The 20,690-nt window shown below is 41.5% G+C and overlaps 1 protein-coding gene across 1 annotated transcript in view; it reads right to left on the minus strand.

Moving 5' to 3' along the window:
• LOC147120556 (low-density lipoprotein receptor-related protein 1-like) overlaps window positions 1–20,690 on the minus strand; it is a 2,135,446-nt gene that overhangs the window by 1,627,591 nt on the left and 487,165 nt on the right. The gene's annotated exons all lie outside the window — the stretch shown is intronic.

The raw sequence follows: 20,690 nt of genomic DNA on the forward strand, positions 1-20,690 counted from the left end.
AGTGCCGGGTGCCTCTCCCGCTCCCGCGACTTCGGCCGCAACGGCCAGCCTCAGTGCCGGGTAGATGCGTCGATGTATCAGCGCGGGTCACGTGGCTGCCCCAAACGCGGGCGAACGTGCTGACGTCACGACGCGGTCATGTGACGTCCGAAGCACAGGAAAACACAGCCGAGCATGATGACATCATCACGCTATCCAGAGGACTGTGGACTCAGTCCTCGTGGCATCCCCGCTGGGGAAAGACCTACTCTACGGTGCTCCTGCAACCATCTCACTTACCTGCTGTATTTCGTCTGCTTCCTGCATTAAAGAACTTATTTATTGTTCTCCTGAAGTCGAACTCGATTATTTACATACATAGAAACATAGAAGATAGGAGCAGGAGTAGGCCATTCGGCCCTTCGAGCCTGCTCCGCCATTCAACGAGATCATGGCTGATCATCCAAACCCTAGCACCCGGTCCCTACACCGACAGCCATCCCACCCAAGCCCTATCCCCGTAACCCTGTAACCCCATGTATTTAATCCCCCCTAACACTAAGGGCCAATTTTTTTTATCATGGCCAATCAACCTAACCCGCACATCTTTGGACTGTGGGAGGAAACCGGAGCACCCGGGGGAAACCCACGCAAACACGGGGAGAATGTGCAAACTCCACACAGACAGTCACCCGAGGCCGGATTTGAACCCGGGTCCCTGGCACTGTGAGGCAACAGTGCTAACCACTATGCCACCGTGTAGGCATTCGTCCAATACCTACTGAGGTCAACCCGAATTCCTACACTTCCATCAATGCTTAAGTATAAGAATATGTCATTATAAAAATATTCCTGGATCTCTGTCCCTAATGGTTATTCTGGTGATATCACTGATGAAGAGAAGCAGCCTGTGTTGTGGTGAGGCTCCAATAATTTTAACAGAAGTTGCAATTTTAGATCAGCCTGGGAGCTAAGTTGAAATCAGTCAACCATGGGGAAAAAATGCTGTTAGCTGGGCACTCTGCATACTTTACCTCTGTTAAATGGAATGAAGCTACTGCAGCATGTGCCATCAGGATTGTCTGAAGTGAAAGCAAACCCAAAATGGCGGGACTCAATTAGGGCAAAAAATTCTAAGCATTTACATTTTTTTAAAAACAGCCGAGGATTTTTTTAAAATCTTTTTTTTTAATGTAGGTATTAGGGAAGTTCTTCAAACAAAACATACTCCCCCTGGCCTTGTTTCCCTTTTTAAAGTTTTCTTCAGTTAATGACCTGGTTTGCTTTATCGTACTGTAAGCATATAATCCAACATCTATCCCTATGGACATATTGCAGCTTTCTTTTCTTGGAGCTCTTTTAATCTGCTTCTTTCTGGATGGCAATATTACCACTTTTACCAGGGAATATATCATCACTTCTGTTTTGTTACTAACTTTGGGGATTTAGATCTTTCGCTCCTGATACAACAGTGCTTCGTATTGAATCTACAATTTTTCTGAATGGTAATTATTGGCTAAAATGAGTGCTGTCACCTTATGTTTCCCCTTTAACTTAGTGGCCCGTATTTTCCGATCTCTACCGGTGTGTACACACCTGTAGGGGCCTTGCAAGTGCCGGTTTCAGGCATTCGAAGCGCACGCACTGGAAACCGGCACTTCCGATCTGTCAAGAATCTCTTGACAGATCGGACGCCTGCCCTGGAGAAGGGCCTCTGCGGGTGGAGAGTTTCGCTTTCTGCAGAGCCTCCGCCCGCTGAAAACCTTTAAAAATCTTACGCCTGGTAAGAGCAGGCATAAGGCCTGCTTTTACCAGCATAAGAGTTTTAAAAAGTTTTTTTTTAATGTAAAAATAATTTTTAAAAAGGTAAGTTTATTTTTAGCCCTGTAAAAAACTTTAATTTTTTTTTCAGAAAATTAAATTTTTGTTTAAAATATTTAATTTCATGTAATTTTAACTAATTTAAAAAATGTGATGTTTTAAAAAATTTATTTAATGTTTTGCTGTGTTTTTTGAGTGATTCCCATTCATACTTTTGACGGGTCTCAGCTGAGAGGCCTGTCAAAAGTATGAAGGGGGATTCCCTTCTTTCATTGGTTCCCCATGGCTCATGTGATCCCAGGGATGTTTGCGAACTGCATGCGCCCCTGGGATACCTGGGCCCTGCGCTTTTCATAGCGCAGAGGCCCAGGAGCAGAAATGTCCGGACCTCCGGACCCAGCAGGTAAGGGCACAGATTTTTTCCAGATCGGAGGCCTCCGCACGCAGGAAGCCTCCGATCGGAAAATATGGGCCAGTATCACTCTGACACTGAATCCTTTGAATCTTACCCACACGTGGAGGTTCTATTTCTGTGAGGAGTCCTTCCTTTCTATTTTTTTCCATTTCTGTAATGCCTTTATCTTTTGGGGATCTAGTTCTTCCAAAAAAGTTTGATTTTAGGAAATGGGCTCAATTTTCTGCCCATGCACAGTCAGTATGGGGAAAATCTGATTACTAATCTGTGCTTAGGTTTGAGCTGAGGCAACAATAAGGAAGGTACCTCATGGGTAGGGTTAGGTTAAAAACTGGGTAGGTTCCTGACCCTGATTCGCATCCAGTGACCTCTGCTGGAAGGGTGCATATATGGGCTTTGGGTGAGGACAAAATAAGGATTGGCTGTGATGCTTCACATTGTTGAATTAAACAGCAATGTATAGTGTCTAGGGTCACACATGAAGAATGGTCATTTGGATGAATTAGCATGGGGCAACCATCACCAGTGGAACCACACCACAGCAGGCAATCAACATCGGCAGGAGGAAAGGAGGATGATGTGGGTAGAAAGAGGAACAAAGAAAATGGAACAAGTTAATTCTGAAAACAATACTGCTTAACATATTATGGCCCAGAAATTCGGGTCTCCGCGGGTGAGTACGCATGGGGTACTCACCCGTAAGCCCAATGGAAGTGCCGGTTTCCTGCATGCACTGTGCATGCGCGGGAAACCGGCACTTCCTTTCCCCTGAAAGAAGGGGTTCAGAGTTCGAACGCGTGCGCAGGAGAGGCTGCGCGTGCGCATCGAACTTACGTTTTTTTTTACAGGTTTTCCCAGGAGAGTAAGTCTCCAGGAGTTAGACATTTAAAAAGCAGGCGTAAGGCCTGCTTTTTACAAGGTAAGTGGTGAATTAATTAAAATTAAAACATTTTTTCCACAGGTTTATTATTTTTAAATACTTTATTTTTAGCCCTGTTATAAAATTAATTTTTTCAAAAATTTAAATTATTGTTTAAAATAGTTATTTCATGTAATTTATAGATAATTTAAAAAATGTGATGTTTTTTAAAAATGTATTTGAAGATTTAGTGATGTTTTGGGGTCCGTAGTATTTCTAAGTTTTGACAGCTCTTCCTGTCAAACTTATGAATGGGCATTTCCCTGCTCCGATTGGCTACCCATGGCCCACGTGATCCCAGGGGACGCAGCGAACTAACTGCGCCCCTGGGCTACGCAAGCACTGCGCGCCGGCAGTTGGAGCAGGCCCAGGATCGGAATTCCACGGGGGCCCACAGCTCAACAGCCGGCGCGCAAGGTAAGTGCAGGTCGGGGGCTTACACCCGCGGGAAGCCTCCGACCCGCATTTCTGGGCCATTATTCTCATTGAAGCAGGAGATAATTCAGTTTGGACTGTGCATATGGACCATGTCTAAATGTTGAATCCTGTTGGTTTCTGATGTCTTTGGGCTTTTTCTCGTTCCTTCAGGTTACAAAGCTAATAATAATTTGACCTTGATTTGCTCCTTCAAGTGTTTCCAACAGGGTAAGTGCTAAGTCAGTTGAATACAATTTGTATTTATTTGCATATATTCATTTATTTCCTGTTCTATCATGGCATTGAATTTACATTCCCTAAGTAATATCCCATTATAACAGAAAGGATGAAAGAAGGGCATTGCTAAAAACGTAGCGAAACAGATAACATTTGTGATAAATCCCACCTGAGATCAAACCCCTCTTTGCTGAGATTTGGCACAGAAAGAGAGATAGTCTATGAGAGCAGAATTCACAATTAAATTTGAAGGAATACTAACACTAGTGTTAAACCTTAAAGCCTGATTAGAAAACATTCACCAATTAAACAGAAAAAAAAATACAGAACAAACACACAGGTTGAAACAACTTAAGCAAAATAACCAAAGTGCCGTTTCCAGTGGAAAACCAATTCAACAGAAATGACAGTGAGACATTCTAAATTCAGAATTCCAAAATGTCAGTCATTTAAAGCTACGCACATAATTCATTCTTTATTAAAATGTTGAGGGGTCACTTTGAAATGGTCAGGAAAGTTTTGAACCAACTTGTTGGGGGAACTCTTAATCTGGCTGCTGTGTGTACTGACATTGCAATAGTATTTTTAAAAAGGAATTTACAATTTTTTTATGATAAGAGCATTTCTTCATCCAATGTTATTTTTCTTCAATTTAAATTTCTTTTGCACTTTTTACTTCATAAAAATATCAAAATCAAAGTAGTGAAATATGCATTGGGGGATGAGATTTTAAAATAGTATGTAAGTGGATTTACATCCCCAGTTTGTGTTTTATTAAAAATACTGTTTACATATAACTATATACATGCATCTACAGTTCTCTGCATGAAACTGTTACCAAAAAACTTTCAAGATATCGATGATCTATATCTAAACATTGAGGCCATAATTCCTGGGGTAGACAAGGGCTTCGTTCAGGTGGAAGTCAGGAATTGGGTAGGAACCCGAATCTTCTAGGTTTCTGCCCCATTGAAGAACTATTGGAAACCCCAATCGGTGGGGGGCAGGCAAGTCTTCCATCTGAATACCCCAAATTCATAGCCAGCTTTGATGGTGTATTTTCAGGTCATTTTCAGGTTAACCCAGGAATTTTGCCCAGCTGAGAGCCGGATAGGTTCTGTGCAACATTGTACTGACCTACATTGGCTCTCGGACTGGCAACACCTCCACTTTAAAATTACTAATTTTCAAATCCCTCCATAGTCTTGCCCCTCCCTAGCTCTGTAACCACCTCCAGCCTTACCAAACCTACGAGCTCTCTGCGCTCCTCCAATTTTGACCTCTTGCGCATCTCCTATTTCCTTCACTCCACCATTGGCAGCTGTGCCTTCAGCTGCCTTGGCCCTAAGCAGTGGAAATCCCTCCCTAAAACTCTCCACATATCTACTTTTCTCTCCTCCCTTAAGACACTCCTTAAAACCGATCTCTTTGACCAAGCTTTTGTTGACCTGTCCTAGTGTCTCTATGTGGTTCGGTGTAAAATTTTGTTTGATAATCACTCCTATGAAGCGCCTTGGGCCATTTTACTATGTTAAAGGTGCTATTTAAATGCAAGTTGTTGTTGTTTTGGGATATTCCCAAGGCTCCAAATTTGTTATGGATCAAAGCTAAACGAGGCCAGAGAGGACCTGTTACCTCATAATAGTGCATGTTGTTTGCATTTGGAGAATATGCTTTTTTTCCCAAAACAATCAGTCTTTTGCCAGCTTAGGGTCTCTCCACTTCCCTCCTTCCCTCCCACCATTGGAGTGGCAGGGTGCGGCAGATTTTATAGTAATTCTTTTGGGTGGGCACCTCTGTTGCACCTCTGCAGGCACGAGCCACCTGTTCCAGTTATTAAAATGACCCCAACCTTAGGATTTGTGAAAGGTTCAATGACCTCAACATTCAGCAACAGCCTGTGCTGCCTCATTTCTGGCAGTGGAGCAGTGACCATGAAATTTTGGATCCTTTCTATAAAGCTACATCAAACTTTTTCGCAATATCCAAATATCCACCTACATCAACATAGAATGGAATGTAAACCACTCAGTATTGAATTGGCATGAGAGCGGCGGCGGACCTGCGAGGCGGCCCAGCGGCGGGATAAAAGCGGCGAGGCGCAGGTAGGCCTCAAAGCGGCGGCGGACCTGCGAGGAACGAGGTGGCGGTGGTGACTATAAGAAGCAGCGAGGCGCAGGTAGGCTTACCAATCTCCAATCTCCGAGTTCCGAGAGAGGGAGAGAAGTAAAAAGTAATCGAAGTGTGACGTCACCAGAAAGCAGGTAAGTGATTGGTTGGTGAATATTTCTCTCTTTTTTTTTAAACTTAAACTCTGTGGTTTATAGTTTCTAAGCTCTCTGTGGTGTAGCGGGGTCTGTTGGTAAACCAGGGCCCTTAATTATATTATTTAACTGTAGTGTAATTGGTGGGATTGATTTGATTTAATTTAATTTGAATTAATTAAAGGGTAAATCATGGCAGGAGAGCTCAGCCCCATGGTATGCACCTCCTGCGCTATGTGGGAACTCAGGGACACTTCCTGTGTCCCTGTTGACCATGTGTGCAGGAAGTGTATCCAGCTGCAGCTACTAGCAGACCGCATTGCGGTGCTGGAGCTGTGATTGGATACATACTGGACCATTCGCAATGCTGAGGATATCGTGGAAATCACATTTAAGCAGTTGGTCACACCACAGGCAAAGTTTGCACAGGCAGAAAGGGAATGGGTGACCAACAGGCAGAGTAGTAGGCGCAGGCAGGTAGTGTAGGAGTCCCCTGTGAACATCGCCCTCTCAAACAGATATACCATTTTGAATACTGTTGAGGAAGATGGCTTATCAGAGGAAGGCAGCAGCAGCCAAATTCCTGGCACCAGGGGTGGTTCTGCTGCACAGAATGGGAGGAAAAAGAGGGGTAGAGCTATAGTATTAGGGGATTCTATTGTAAGGGGAATAGATAGGTATTTCTGCAGCCGCAAACGAGACTCCAGGATGGTGTGTTGCCTCCCTGGTGCAAGGGTCAAGGATGTCTCAGAGTGGCTGCAGAACATTTTGGAAGGGAAGGGTGAATAGCCAGTTGTCATGGTGCATATAGGTACCAACGATATAGGTAAAAAACGGGATGAGGTCCTAAAAGCTGAATATAGGGAGTTAGGAGTTAAATTAAAAAATAGGACCTCAAAGGTAGTAATCTCAGGATTGCTACCAGTGCCACGTGCTAGTCAGTGTAGAAATAGAAGGATATTTCAGATGAATATGTGGCTAGGGGAATGGTGCAAAGGGGAGGGATTCAAATTCCTGGGATATTGGAACCGGTTCTGGGGGAGGTGGGACCAGTGCAAAATGGACGGGTTGCACCTGGGCAGGGCCGGGACCGATGTCCTAGGGGGAGTGTTTGCTAGTGCTCTGGGGGAGGGTTTAAACTAAAATGGCAGGGGATTGGGAACCTGAGCAGAGAGACAGAGGAAAGGAAAACAAGGATAAAAGCAAAAGATAGGAAGGAGAAAAACAAAAGTGGCAATCAGAGAAATCAACGGTTTAAATCAAACATGGCCACAGTAAATAATAATTCTACTAAGTCTAAGAGCATTAAAAAAACAAGCCTGAAGGCTTTGTGTCTTAATGCGAGGAGCATTCGTAATAAGGTGGATGAATTAGCTGCGCAAATAGAGGTAAACGAATGTGATTTGATTGGGATTACGGAAACATGGCTCCAGGGTGGCCAAGGCTGGGAACTCAATATCCAGGGGTATTCAATATTCAGGAAAGATAGGCAAAAAGGAAAGGGAGGTGGGGTAGCATTGCTGGGTAAAGAGGGGATTAACACAATTGTAAGGAAGGATATTAGCTCTGATGATGTGGAATCTGTATGGGTAGAACTGAGAAATACCAAGGGGCAGAGAACGTTAGTGGGAGTGGTATATAGACCTCCAAACAGTAATGCAGAGGTTGGGGACGGCATTAAAAGGGAAATTAAAGAAGCGTGCAATAAGGGCACAGCAGTCATCATGGGTGACTTTAATCTACATATAGATTGGGCCAACCAAATTAGTACCAATACTGTGGAGGAGGAATTCCTGGAGTGTTTACGGGATGGTTTCCTGGACCAATATGTCAAGGAACCAACTAGAGATCAGGCCATCTTAGACTGGGTATTATGTAATGAGAAAGGATTAATTCGCAATCTTGTTGCATGAGGCCCCTTGGGTTGGAGCGATCATAATATGATGGAATTCTTCATTAAGATGGAGAGTGAAGTAATTGACTCAGAGACTAGGGTCCTGAATTTGAATAAAGGAAACTACGATGGTCTGAGGCGCGAGTTGAGTAAGATGAATTGGGGAATGTCACTCAAAGGGTCGACGGTGGATAGGCAATGGCAAACATTCAAAGACCACATGGATGAACTACAGAATTTGTTCATCCCAGTTTGGCATAAAAATAAAACAAAAAAGGTGACTCAACTATGGCTAACAAGGGAAATTCGGGATAGCATAAGATCCAAGGAGAGGACATATAAATTGGCCAGAAAAAGCAGTAAACCTGAGGATTGGGAACAGTTTAGGATTCAACAAAGGAGGGCAAAGGGATTAATTAAGAAGGGGAAAATAGAATATTAGAGTAAGCTTTCAGGGAACATAAAAACTGACTGTAAAAGCTTTTATAGATATGTGAAGAGAAAAAGATTGGTAAAGTCAAGCATAGGTCCCTTGCAGTCAGAATCAGGGGAATTTATAATGGGGAACAAAGAAATGGCAGACCAATTAAATACATATTTTGGTTCTGTCTTCACAAAGGAGGACACAAATAACCTCCCAGAGATGTCGGGGAACATAGGATCTGATGAAAGGGAGGAACTGAAAGAAATCAGTATTTGTAGGGAAATGGTGTTAGGGAAATTGACGGGATTGAAGGCCGATAAATCCCCAGGGCCTGATAATCTACATCCTAGCGTACTTAAGGAAGTGACCCAAGAAATAATAGATGCATTGCTGATCACCTTCCAACATTCGATGGAATCTGGAACAGTACCCATGGATTGGAGGGTAGCTAATGTTACCCCACTATTCAAAAAAGGTGGTAGAGAGAAAACGGGGAATTACAGACCAGTAATCCTGACATCAGTAGTGGGGAAAATGCTAGAGTCCATTATAAAAGATGTAATAGCAGAGCACTTGGAAAACAGTGACAGGATTGGACAAAGTCAACATGGATTTACAAAAGGTAAATCGTGCTAGACTAATCTACTGGAATTTTTTGAGGTTGTAACTGGTAAAATAGATAAGGGAGAACCAGTGGATATGGTGTATTTGGACTTTCAAAAGGCTTTCAATAAGGTCCCACATAAGAGATTAGCATGTAAAGTTAAGGCACATCGGATTGGGGGCAAGGTACAGGGTACTGGTGAGGCCACACCTGGAATACTGCGTACAGTTTTGGTTTCCATATTTAAGAAAAGATATACTTGCTCTCGAGGCAGTTCAGAGAAGGTTCACTCGGTTGATTCCAGAGATGAGGGGGTTGACTTATGAGGCAAGGTTGAGTAGGTTGGGCCTCTACTCATTGGAATTCAGAAGAATGAGAGGCGATCTTATTGAAACATATAAGATTGTGAGGGGGCTTGATTGGTTGTATGCAGGGAGGATGTTTCCACTGATGGGTGAGACTAGAACTAAAGTGCATAATCTTAGAATAAGGGGCTGCCATTTCAAAACTGAGATGAGGAGAAACTTCTTCACTCAGAGGGTAGTAAACCTATGGAATTTGCTACCTCAGAGAGCTGTGGAAGCTGTGACATTAAATAAATTTAAAACGGAGATAGACAGTTTCCTGGCTGATAAGGGAATTAGGGGTTACGGGGAGCGGGCAGGGAAGTGGACGTGAGTCTAGGTTCGGATCAGCCATGATCCTATTGAATGGCGGAGCGGGCCCGAGGGGCCGTATGGCCTACTCCTGCTCCTACTTCTTATGTAAGGTATTGAATTGGATAGAGAACTGGTTGGCAGACAGAAAGCGAAGAGTTGGAATAAACAGGTCTTTTTCCGAGTGGCAGGCAGTGACTAGTGGGGTACCGCAGGGATCAGTCCTTGGACACCAGCTATTCACAATATATATTAATGATGATCTTGACAAGGGAACTAGATGTAATGGCCCAGTAATTCCAGTCCCAACATGTGAGTACGGATGGGGTACTCACGCGTGGGCCCGTTGGAAGTGCCGGATTTCAGCATGCACAGCGCATGAGCGGAAAACCGGCATTTCCTCTCCTCTGAACCAAGGGGTTAAGAGGCGGTTCCCTTGCGACATTTGAGGCAGCGCGTACGCGTTGCACTTCGTTTTTTTTGACAGGTTTGTCTGTGCGTGAAGACCTCCACTTTTTACGAATGTAAAAAGCAGACGTAAGGACTTAGTTTTATAAGATAAGTGGTCTAATAATTAAAGTTAGAAAAATTTTTCCACAGGTTTATTATTTTTAAAGAATTTACAGTAAGGTAAGTTAATTTTTGGACGCGATTTCTTGAAAAAAATTTTTGGCAGAAATTTGAATAATTGTTTAAATTAGTTTTTTCAAGTTATTAATAGTTAATTTAATTATTGGAATTTTAAAAAACTTTTATTTAAAGTTTAAGTAGTGTTTTGGGCGCCCGTACTTTTCATGAGTTTGACAGGTCTTATGTCTAACTCATGAATGGACTTTTGTAAACTCCCATTGGTTGCCCAGTGCTCACGTGATCCCAGCCGGCTCATCGCACTAAGTACGCGCTGGATCACGCATGCACAGCGCACCGGGAGCTGAACCGGGCCACAGACCGGAAATCCAAGCAGGCCCAGCCTTCAAATGTCAGCGCGATATGTAAGTGTAGGTCGGGGGCTTGCACCCGCGGGAAGCCCCCGACCCGAATTTCTGGGCCAATATCTCCAAGTTTGCAGACGACACAAAGCTGGGTGGGCGTGTGTGCTGTGGGGGGGATGCTGAGGAACTCCAGGATGATTTGGACAGGTTGGGTGATTGGGCAGAAGCATGGCAGATGCAATATAACGTGGATAAATGCGAGGTTATCCACTTTGGTGTCAAAAACAGGAATGTAGATTATCTGAATGGCAATAGATTGGGAGAAGGGGAAGTGCAACGAGACCTGGGTATCCTTGTGCACCAGTCGCTGAAGGTAAGCATGCAGGTGCAGCAGGCAGTTAAGAAGGCAAATGGTATGTTGGCCTTCGTAGCGAGAGGTTTTGAGTACAGGAACAAGGATGTCTTGCTGCAGTTATACAGGGCCTTGGTGAGACCACATCTTGAGTATTGTGTGCAGTTTTGTTCACCTTATCTGAGGAAGGATGTTCTTGCCATGGAGGGAGTTCAGCGAAGATTCACCAGGCTGATACCTGGGATGGCAGGAATGACGTATGAGGAGAGATTGTGTCGATTGGGCTTATTCTTGCTGGAGTTTAGAAGAATGAGAGGGGATCTCATTGAAACTTATAAAATTCTGACAGGACTGGACAGACTAGATGCAGGAAGGATGTTCCCAATGGTCGGCAAGTCCAGAACCAGGGGTCACAGTCTAAGGATAAGGGGTAAGCCATTTAGGGCACAAATGAGGAGGAATTTCTTCACCCAGAGAGTGGTGAACCTGTGGAATTCTCTACCACAGAAGGCAGTTGAGGCCAATTCATTAAATATATTCAGGAAGGAGTTGGATATATTTCTTAAGGCTAAAGGGATCAAGGGATATGGGGAGAAAGCAGGAACAAGGTACTGAATTTGGATGATCAGCCATGATCGCATTGAATGGCGGAGCAGGCTCGAGGGGACGAATGGCCTTCTCCTGCTCCTATCTTCTATGTTTCTATGTTTCTATTCCCTATTGTGTACTCAAATGAGTTATAAATCTCTGCTACTGTGTTCCTAGTTTTCCATACAGGAACTCACATAAGGAATTTCATCTACTTGATCATTTACTTTTGTACACAGTATTGTAACACAAACATGCCTTTGCTGGGGTTTCAAGACATAAAATAACACAGAACAAACATATAAGGCTATTTTTCAATCCATTCACTCAAGCTATCTCTATATTTACAAATAGCCAAAGTCATGCATTAAATTGAGGGTTAGAAGCAAGTATATGCAAGGAAATACCTTAGGTAGAAGAGCAGCTGCAATAGATTCTGGCGCCCCAGTAACGATTGAATTATTACCCTGGTGTAGCAATTGTGAAATGACAAGCCAAATTGGCCCGGATTTTGCAGGGAGAATAACGGCGAGGCTATCAGAGCTCACTGTTATTACAGAGAAAATCAGACAGCAATTTCCGGTGTCTACACATGTTCAGTTAAACATGGAAATCTGGAAGTTGCAGTCAGAGATAACCTGCTCCTCCACAAGGTGCACTGTAATAGTCCTCGCTGATAGACTCGGTATTGAAAGGCATGCAATGGCATGAACTTGGGGTACTTGCCACTAGTTCTCCACTAAAGACATCATAAAAAGTTAAGAGCTGGGTCATTCAGGAGTAAGTGAATTTTTAACGGCATGGTAATTGATAACTACTGTCAAACAACCTCAATGGCCATGAAAACTATAATTTTACAAGTGTGGAGTCTCATTCTTTCAGAAGTTAATTAGTGTTGGAGACTTAAAAAAAATAAAAATTAAAGATTTTTTTTCCTTGTTGAATTTAAGAAACAATTAGATGCTTTTTTCTATCTGTCTCTCTTATTTCTCTCTTAATCCCATCTTTCCTTCTCAATCTTTATTCTGCATTCTATACATAATTTAAATCTAATTTATACTTCCTGCTTTATACTTCCCATTTTAGACTCTGCGGGGGTGATTTTGCTAGCCCTGGGGAGGCGGGTTTGGAGGTGGGAAGGGGATTACAGCTACTTAACTGCCTGTTAACAAGTAGTTAACAGGCAGTTAAGAGGATTATCCCCATTTTTCCAGCAGAGGTGCAGGCTTCCCGACGTCAGGAAACACCGCCAGGGTCAGCGAGGTGAGCAGTGGGTTGGAGGGGGGTCAGAGGGGTCCAAAAGTGCACTGTGGAGGTGAGTGGCGGGTGCAAGTGTGGAGAGGAAAGAATGTGAGGTGAATGAAAAGTGTTAGAAAATGTTTACTTACCTTTGTTTCTTCCTGCAGGCTTCAATCGTTGGGGATCTGGAGGCTGGGCATCTCAATGGTAGAGATGACAAAATGGCTGCTACATTCTCCGATGCAACAGCCATCTGCTCTCTGCTCACAAAAGAGGTTTCGTGAGCCTTGAGTACAAGAACTCACCAAACAACAGAGAATGTCAGTTCTCAAAGCTGTCAAACGATGACAATTCATCTGTCAAAACATTTTTGACAGATGAAACGTCATACGCTGACGTTCTCTGTAACCAGCTTCCCCTTAATTGGCCTGCTAAGCCCAAGGTCAATCAAGGGAAAATAGCATGGGTTGGCCACAAGTCGATGGAGGTGGGACTAAAACCCGACAAGCAGCAGTTCCGCCTCCAACGCGTCCCCATTGGCAAAATCACACCCTGCGAGTCTCTGAGGATTCTTCAATCTGTTTGGTTGAAGAGCATTGCTGTTTTTGGCCCTGCTTACAGATGCCCTGTAGAAGGCGCTGCGCTGGATCAGATGGCAGATTTGAGCATATCTGCACTCAAAAGCCCGCAAAACCTTTGTTCCTTCACCGTTGACCGCAAAATCCAGGCCAATGATTTGTTTATTATATCAGAAAGGATCATTGGCTGAATCTTTCACCTGTCCTGCTTCTGGAGTTTTTACTATATGAAAACTTCATTGCAAATCAGATCCCATTAACCTCCTTCCTCCACTATGCACCATCAAATCTCTGGCATTGGTACATATAGATAATGACAAATATACAAGATAGTAAATGGTGTGGAAAGGCATTAAAAAAAAAATTGGAAAAGAAGTATAAGGAAATGCATGTTCAAACCACAACAAAGCAAGTTTAAGATTGAAATCAGGAAGTTCTTCTTCCTGCAGAGAGTGATCAACACTTGAAATGGATTTCTGAGCAGACTGGTAGAGGCAAAAATCATGGTTGAATTTAAGAAACAATTAGATGCTTCTGAATGGATGAACTAATATGGGTTGAATAGCTTTTACTCATCTGTAATTAACTCGTGATCTTGCGATAGTGATGACGATGATGGCAGCTTACATTATTTAGTGTCGTTAACTTAAAAAATTTCATTGTACTTTATAAATACATACAATGAAAACAGAAGCCAAACCGGTAAGGAAAAATTAGGTTGAAAGTTAGGTTGAAGCAATGGGCTTGGAAGAGTAACTTAAAGGTAGGGAGAGAGTTGCAGTGTCAGAGAGTTTTCAGGAGGCTGTTCCAAAGAGTAGGACCAAGGCAGCCAATGGCCCTGCCAACAATGGTGGGTCGAAGGGAGGGGAGGTTGCACAATAGACTAGATTCATAGAAATGGAGCATTCAAGAGATTATCGAGATAGGGGCAAGGCTGTGAGGGATTTATAAACATGGACTAGAATTGTGAAATAAATGCATGGTGGATAGAAAGCCCATGTAGGACAGGGGTAATAGATAACCAGGACTTAGTGCAGGACAGGATACAGATGGCAGAGTTTTTGACAAAATGCAGTTTATTGTGGGTGCAGGATGGGAGGCCAATGAGGACAGAAATAGTATAGTCAAGTCTGGAGGTGACAAAGCTATGCATGAGGGTTTCAGCAGTGGAGGGACTGAGACATGGGCAGAGGAGGGCAATATTGCAAAAGCTTAAGTGAGTAGTGCTGGTCATGGATAGGATCCAGGTTAAAGTTCAGCTCAGGCCCAAAAGAGCACCAAGATTGTGACTGGTCTGGTTCAATTGTATAGGACTGGTTCAGCCTATTAAGGGCTCATCCCAATGTAATTTTCTATTTGATACCATTTTTTAAAAGTGCACAATATTTTCAAGAGTACTATATATGCACCACAATAAACCTTTCCACTTACTAGAAGAATGTGTAATAAAACTATACTGGTCAGATATAGTACATGACAGCATAGGATAGTAGTCTGATCTATGATATTTACCCTGAGATATCTGTGCTCCTCTAATTCTGCCCTCTTGAGGATCCCTGATTATAATCGCTCAACCTTTGGTGGCCGTGCCTTCTGTTGCCTAGGCCCTAAGCTCTGGAATTCCCTGCCTAAACCTCTCCGCCTCGCTACCTCTCTTTCCTCCTTTAAGATGCTCCTTAAAACCTACCTCTTTGACCAAACTTTTGGTCACCTGCCCTAATTCAGCCTTATGTGGCTCGGTGTCAAAAAAAATTTTTGTCTTAAAATACTCCTGTGCAGTGCCTTGGGACGTTTTACTACGTTAAAGGCGCTATATAAATACAAGTTGTTATTGTTGTTCAGTTGTCTATAAGATGTTACATTGACATAAGAAGATAAACACTGAAAATAATTAGCTGCTTCTGCTTTCAGTTGCTTTGTACATTTGGACTGCAAAATTTTACATTTTAATAAAAATTACTTTTATTGTTATACACAGAAAATCTGTCTTCCTTAGAAAAATAATTTGGGAAGGTTTAGTTTTTAGAAAAGTGCATATCGAACAATTCAAAACCCTCATTAGGTAGAGTGCCACCATACTGACATGTTTTTTTCCTGAAATTGCCTACATTAATTAAAACAGTCGAGAAAGATTCTTTCAATAGTTATTGTCACATTTACAAAATCAGGACATATTCATTAGGAAGCTAATTTTGCTTAATGAAATGTAGCTTTGCTAATTGCTCCCATTTTTGAAGGAAAATGAAGAGTGTGAGTGGTAGCAGAAAAGTCTAATTTGGGATGTCGAAGAAAACAGTGGAGAGAGCATGTTGAATAATAACTGAACACTTCATGCATACCAATGAGTTACACCTGTGAAAGATTTATATCCCCACAGTTTTTCTCCCCTAGGAAAAAGAACTAAATTAAAATGTAACTTGGCACCGGAGATTAGGACACATTTTATACTCACTTTTTTGATGATGAATTTGATTCCAATGAGTCTCCAACATTATTTCTGCTGAAGCTGTTTCACTTTGACTTTTATATTGGTGCTATGCATCGAACTTCAATGTTTACAAGTGTTAAAATGGGCTTTTGGTAAATTATGAATCTTACACTTGGCTGGGACTCAGACAGTTTGCAAATCGAAAACAACTTTCCAACCAGTACATGAAAAGCTATCTGGAACTTTCAGTTTTATATAACTCAAAAACAAATGTAGCTCTGAATCGTCGAGCTCAAACACATTTACCGCAACTTTAAGTCATCCTGAATGATAATTTTTGTTCATTCTAAATAAGAAGGGTTCAATATGATTTTCAAAATTTGTGTTAGAAAACATTTTATGCCAAGTTTTATAGAGATGCATACACCTTTGTGCATACAGATCAGGCAGTATAAGAAGTTACATTAATTAAAACATTAATTAGTATGATTATGGCAGACAAGCAAATGATACTGTAGAACTCACACCTAAATGTGTGGGCTTCAGATAAACAGTTTAAGTCCATTCTGTCATGCATAATTTATTGGGGTAAGATAATAACGTGAAATAAAATTTGTTTAAACAAACTGATAGCAGCAGTGTTCACTGCATGGTAGCTGACTGGAATGGAATTTATGAGTAATTTGTTGCAATTAACTGTAGACAGTTATAAAGAATGTTGTATTGTTTAATTATTGTAATATGCAATCAAATTGTCACAAATCTGAACCCAACCGGGCTGAAATAAGGTTGAAAATGTGAGAAGGATGGATACAATGGTGAATGAAAAAGGAGCAGCTGTATACACAGTATTGCTAGAATTAGTAGGAATTTAACTGGGCGAAACCGGATAATATCCAATGTTTTGGGTTGACTGTGCGTACAATATTTATAGTTAGAGGCAGGTGTGAATTAATTTTTAGAAAACTGATTCAGTTTAATTCATTAATTTTTACATGTACATAGAGGCGTGTGGCAAGAAAGTTTACAATCAAAAGGGGGAAACTGGAAAAGAATATATCATTTCCAGTGCAGGTCGAGTACGTATAAACTTGTAGTGTTGGTCAGTTGAAAACCTATTAAAGACACTAGGGCCCGGATTTTGCAGTCAGCGGCAAAGTGACAGCACTCGCCACTGAACTTGAAGAAAGCTGCTCACGAAGATCTAGCGATCTCTGTGGGGTCGATTTCACTTTTCCCAACGATAATTTGATTCTGGCGCTGAGTCTAGGGGAACTCCAGCGTTCAGCAACAGTGATGTCATCAAGCAGGCTAAGCAGCCAATCCCATTGAAGAATTCTCACAGACAGCAAACCAGGAAATAAAATGCACAGATTATAATTCACTTTTTATAAATGTTACAGAGAGTGAAATAAAGATTGGGACATACACGTGGGATTAAGGCAGAAGCTGAAATATAATAAACAAACTTTAAAAAATAATTATTATTATATTAAACAAATGGAATTTTTATCATAATGGAAAAAAATTGAATTTCCACAAATATAAAATTCATTTTTCCAGGGACAGGGAGGTTGTTCAGCAGTAATTATGACTTAGTACACAATTAAAAACCCAGTTTCACCTCATTGAACAAGGCTTAACTTTTTCAGAGGTTTTTTATAAGTGATATTATAGCGTAAAAGGGGACGTTCACATCAAATCACTGGTTCTGTACTGATTGCTGTCTGCGGGGTCTTCCAACAGTGCACTCTGTGGAGGAGCAGGGAATCACTGACAGCATCCTCTGGATTTTCGCGTTTAACTGCGCAGACACTGAAGCTGCTGTCAGTTTCACAGGGTAATGATGGTGAACGCTGACAGTTTCACAGTCATTACAACTGAAAAATCTGGGCCATGACTGTAAAGATATTTAGTTTTGAAAACGGTAAGCTTCATTAACTTTGTTTAACTCAGAATGCAGCACAGTTGAGATTTTCATAATAAAAATGAGCAATTATAATAATCATCTTGTAATTTAAAGAATTTCCGAATTCAGGGAGTTGTGTAGAGGAGGAATACATTATATCAATAAAAAAAATTAAAAAGAGATGCAAGATTAAAATAAAATGAAAGCTTCTAAAATGCAAGGTACTGTATATAAATTCCTTAAAACTTTTATAAGAAAAGGAATTAACTGAAATAATAATGAGTCTTCAGGATAGAGATTCATTGCCATGCAGTGAATGTGCACATTTACACTGATGCAAAAGAAACATAGAGAATTAACTTTTGGAATTCGAGTTACACCCAGCAATTGACATTGTTCGATTTTATTGACATTACAGGAACATTGCTGCAAGTGGAAGATTTAGGCATACACTGCTGATCTTCTGATGTGGTCAGTGCGTGCCTGAATCTCCAATGTGCGCTTCCTGTGAGTGAGGCTCTCCACCGGCAGGGCATACTTATAAAATGACCCCAAGTACATGAAGCAAAGAACGAGAGAAGAAATGATATTAGATTTACTGATTAGCAGTCAACGAAAATTGATGTGTGATCTGGAAGCAGGTGAACGCAAGTTCAAAAGCATAGTTGGAGTTGATATTTTAATTAAAGTGAAAATCAATAACAACATGATTACACAGAACTTCAAAAGAGCAGATTTTGGGGCATGAAAAGGGCTTCAGAAAGAATAAAGTGGAAGTGGAATAAAACCTAAACTAGCATAATTGAATGTAATCAAAATTGAAGTTTTTCAAGGTCATCTTAAGGCTTATGGTATCTTTATGAGAAGGGAATAAGTACACCCATCATCAAAGTGCCAAAAATAAACAAAGACAAAGCAGAAATATTTTTTAAAGATATATAAAGAGTAATAGGACCTGTGAATCATACAAAGTTAATTGAGCATTACTGAAAGATGCATTGCAAGATGTTATAACTAACCAGAAAAGTGGACTGAAAATAACAGCAAAAACGATCTAAAGACATTCTTTTACCTATATACATAGTTAACAGAACATAAAAGATTAGATAGCACTAGTAAAACAGAGGTCTCCAAGCTTTTTCTCTTTGTGGGCCCGAGTGGCAGGCAGTGACTAGTGGGGTACAGCAGGGATTGGTGCTAGGACCCCAGTTGGTCACAATATATATTAATGATCAAGGCGAGGGAACTAGATGTAATATCTCCAAGTTTGCAGACGACACAAAGCTGAGTGGGTGTGTGTGCTGTGAGGAGGATGCAGAGAAATTCCAGTACGATTTGGGCAGGTTGGGTGATTGGGCAGATGCATGGCAGATGCAGCATAATGTGGATAAATGCGAGGTTATCCACTTTGGTGGCAAAAACAGGAAGGCAGATTATTATCTGAACTACAACAGATTGGGAAAAGGGGAAGTGCAATGAGACTTGGGTGTCCTTGTGCACCAGTCGCTGAAAGTAAGCATGCAGATGCAGCAGATGGTTAAGAAGGCAAATGGTATGTTGGCCTTCATAGCGAGAGGATTTGAGTACAGGAGCAAGGATGTCTTGCTGCAGTTGTACAGGGCCTTGATGAGACCACACCTTGAGTATTGTGTGTAGTTTTGGTCGCCTTATCTGAGGAAGGATGTTCTTGCCATGGAGGGAGTGCAGCGAAGATTCACCAGACTGATACCTGGGATGGCAGGAATGACATATGAAGAGAGATTGGGTCGATTAGGCTTATATTCGCTAGAGTTTAGAAGAATGAGAGGGGATCTCATTGAAACTTATAAAATTCTAACAGGACTAGACAGACTAGATGCAGGAAGGATGTTCCCGATGGCGGGAGAGTCCAGAACCAGGGGTCACAGGCTAAGGATAAGGGGTAAGCCATTTAGGACTGTGATGAGGAGGAGTTTCTTCATCCAGAGGGTGGTGAACCTGTGGAATTCTCTACCACAGAAGGCAGTTGAGGCCAATTCATTAAATATATTCAAGAAGGAGTTAGATATATTTCTTAAGGCTAAAGGGCTCAAGGGATATGGGGAGAAAGCAGGGACTGGGTACTGAATGCGGATGATCAGCCATGATCTCATTAAATGGCGGAGCAGGCTCGAGGGGCAGAATGGCCTACTCCTGCTCCTATCTTCTATGTTTCCATGTAGATGCATACTTTACAGCCATATATTAAAATTTACATCCACGTCCCCATTAATTTGCATATGTATCTACTTCCTACTGTTAACATATCTTCTGCTCAGATTTACGATTTATCATGCATTGAGGCAAATGCACTGAGAACCGTTCTTCATTTAAATGGGAGAAACCAATAATTAGGAAATATAAACATAAGTAAAACTGTGTTGCTTCAATTTCAAAGGCCAGCTGGCTAGAGTTTGGAGGCCACAGTTTGAACAGTTTGAAATAATATAGTACCTCAGGAAGTGACAGGTGTGAAATGAATTTCTAATTTCAGTCTTCACAAATGAATAATGCAAACTAATTCTGTAAAATCAGTAAATCATGCATTGTGAAGAAAGTTAAGGAATTAAATGCTTAGATCAGACAGAATACAATGCGGAATTAGAAAATTTAAAATAAAAATAAAATATAGACTCTGGTAAATATTCTTAAAAGGTGTTATACATGCAGCATAGAAAATGTAATACCAATATTTAAAAAAATGATAGCATTCCTTAAAATGCTCTGAGTTACTGTTGAACCCAGTGACGAGTGATTCATGGAGGGAGTTATACATAGAAATTACAATACCGAAACAGGTCATTCTGCCCAATCATTCCATGTCAGCACTTACCCTCTACATGAGCAAATAGTCCGCATCAAATTTACCCCACCTTTTTCCCATATCCTTCCAACCCCTTTTCCTTCTTCCTCCTATTAACTCTATTTTTGAATGCTGACGTAGTGGCCTCAACCACTAACCATGGAGGTCAATTCCACAGCCTGAACTCTCTTTGAAAAGTCATTATTCTTGCTC

This window comes from Somniosus microcephalus, chromosome 4 (assembly GCF_052327205.1).
Source record: "Somniosus microcephalus isolate GS21.2 chromosome 4, FLI_Smic_1.0, whole genome shotgun sequence".
NCBI lineage: Eukaryota > Metazoa > Chordata > Chondrichthyes > Squaliformes > Somniosidae > Somniosus > Somniosus microcephalus.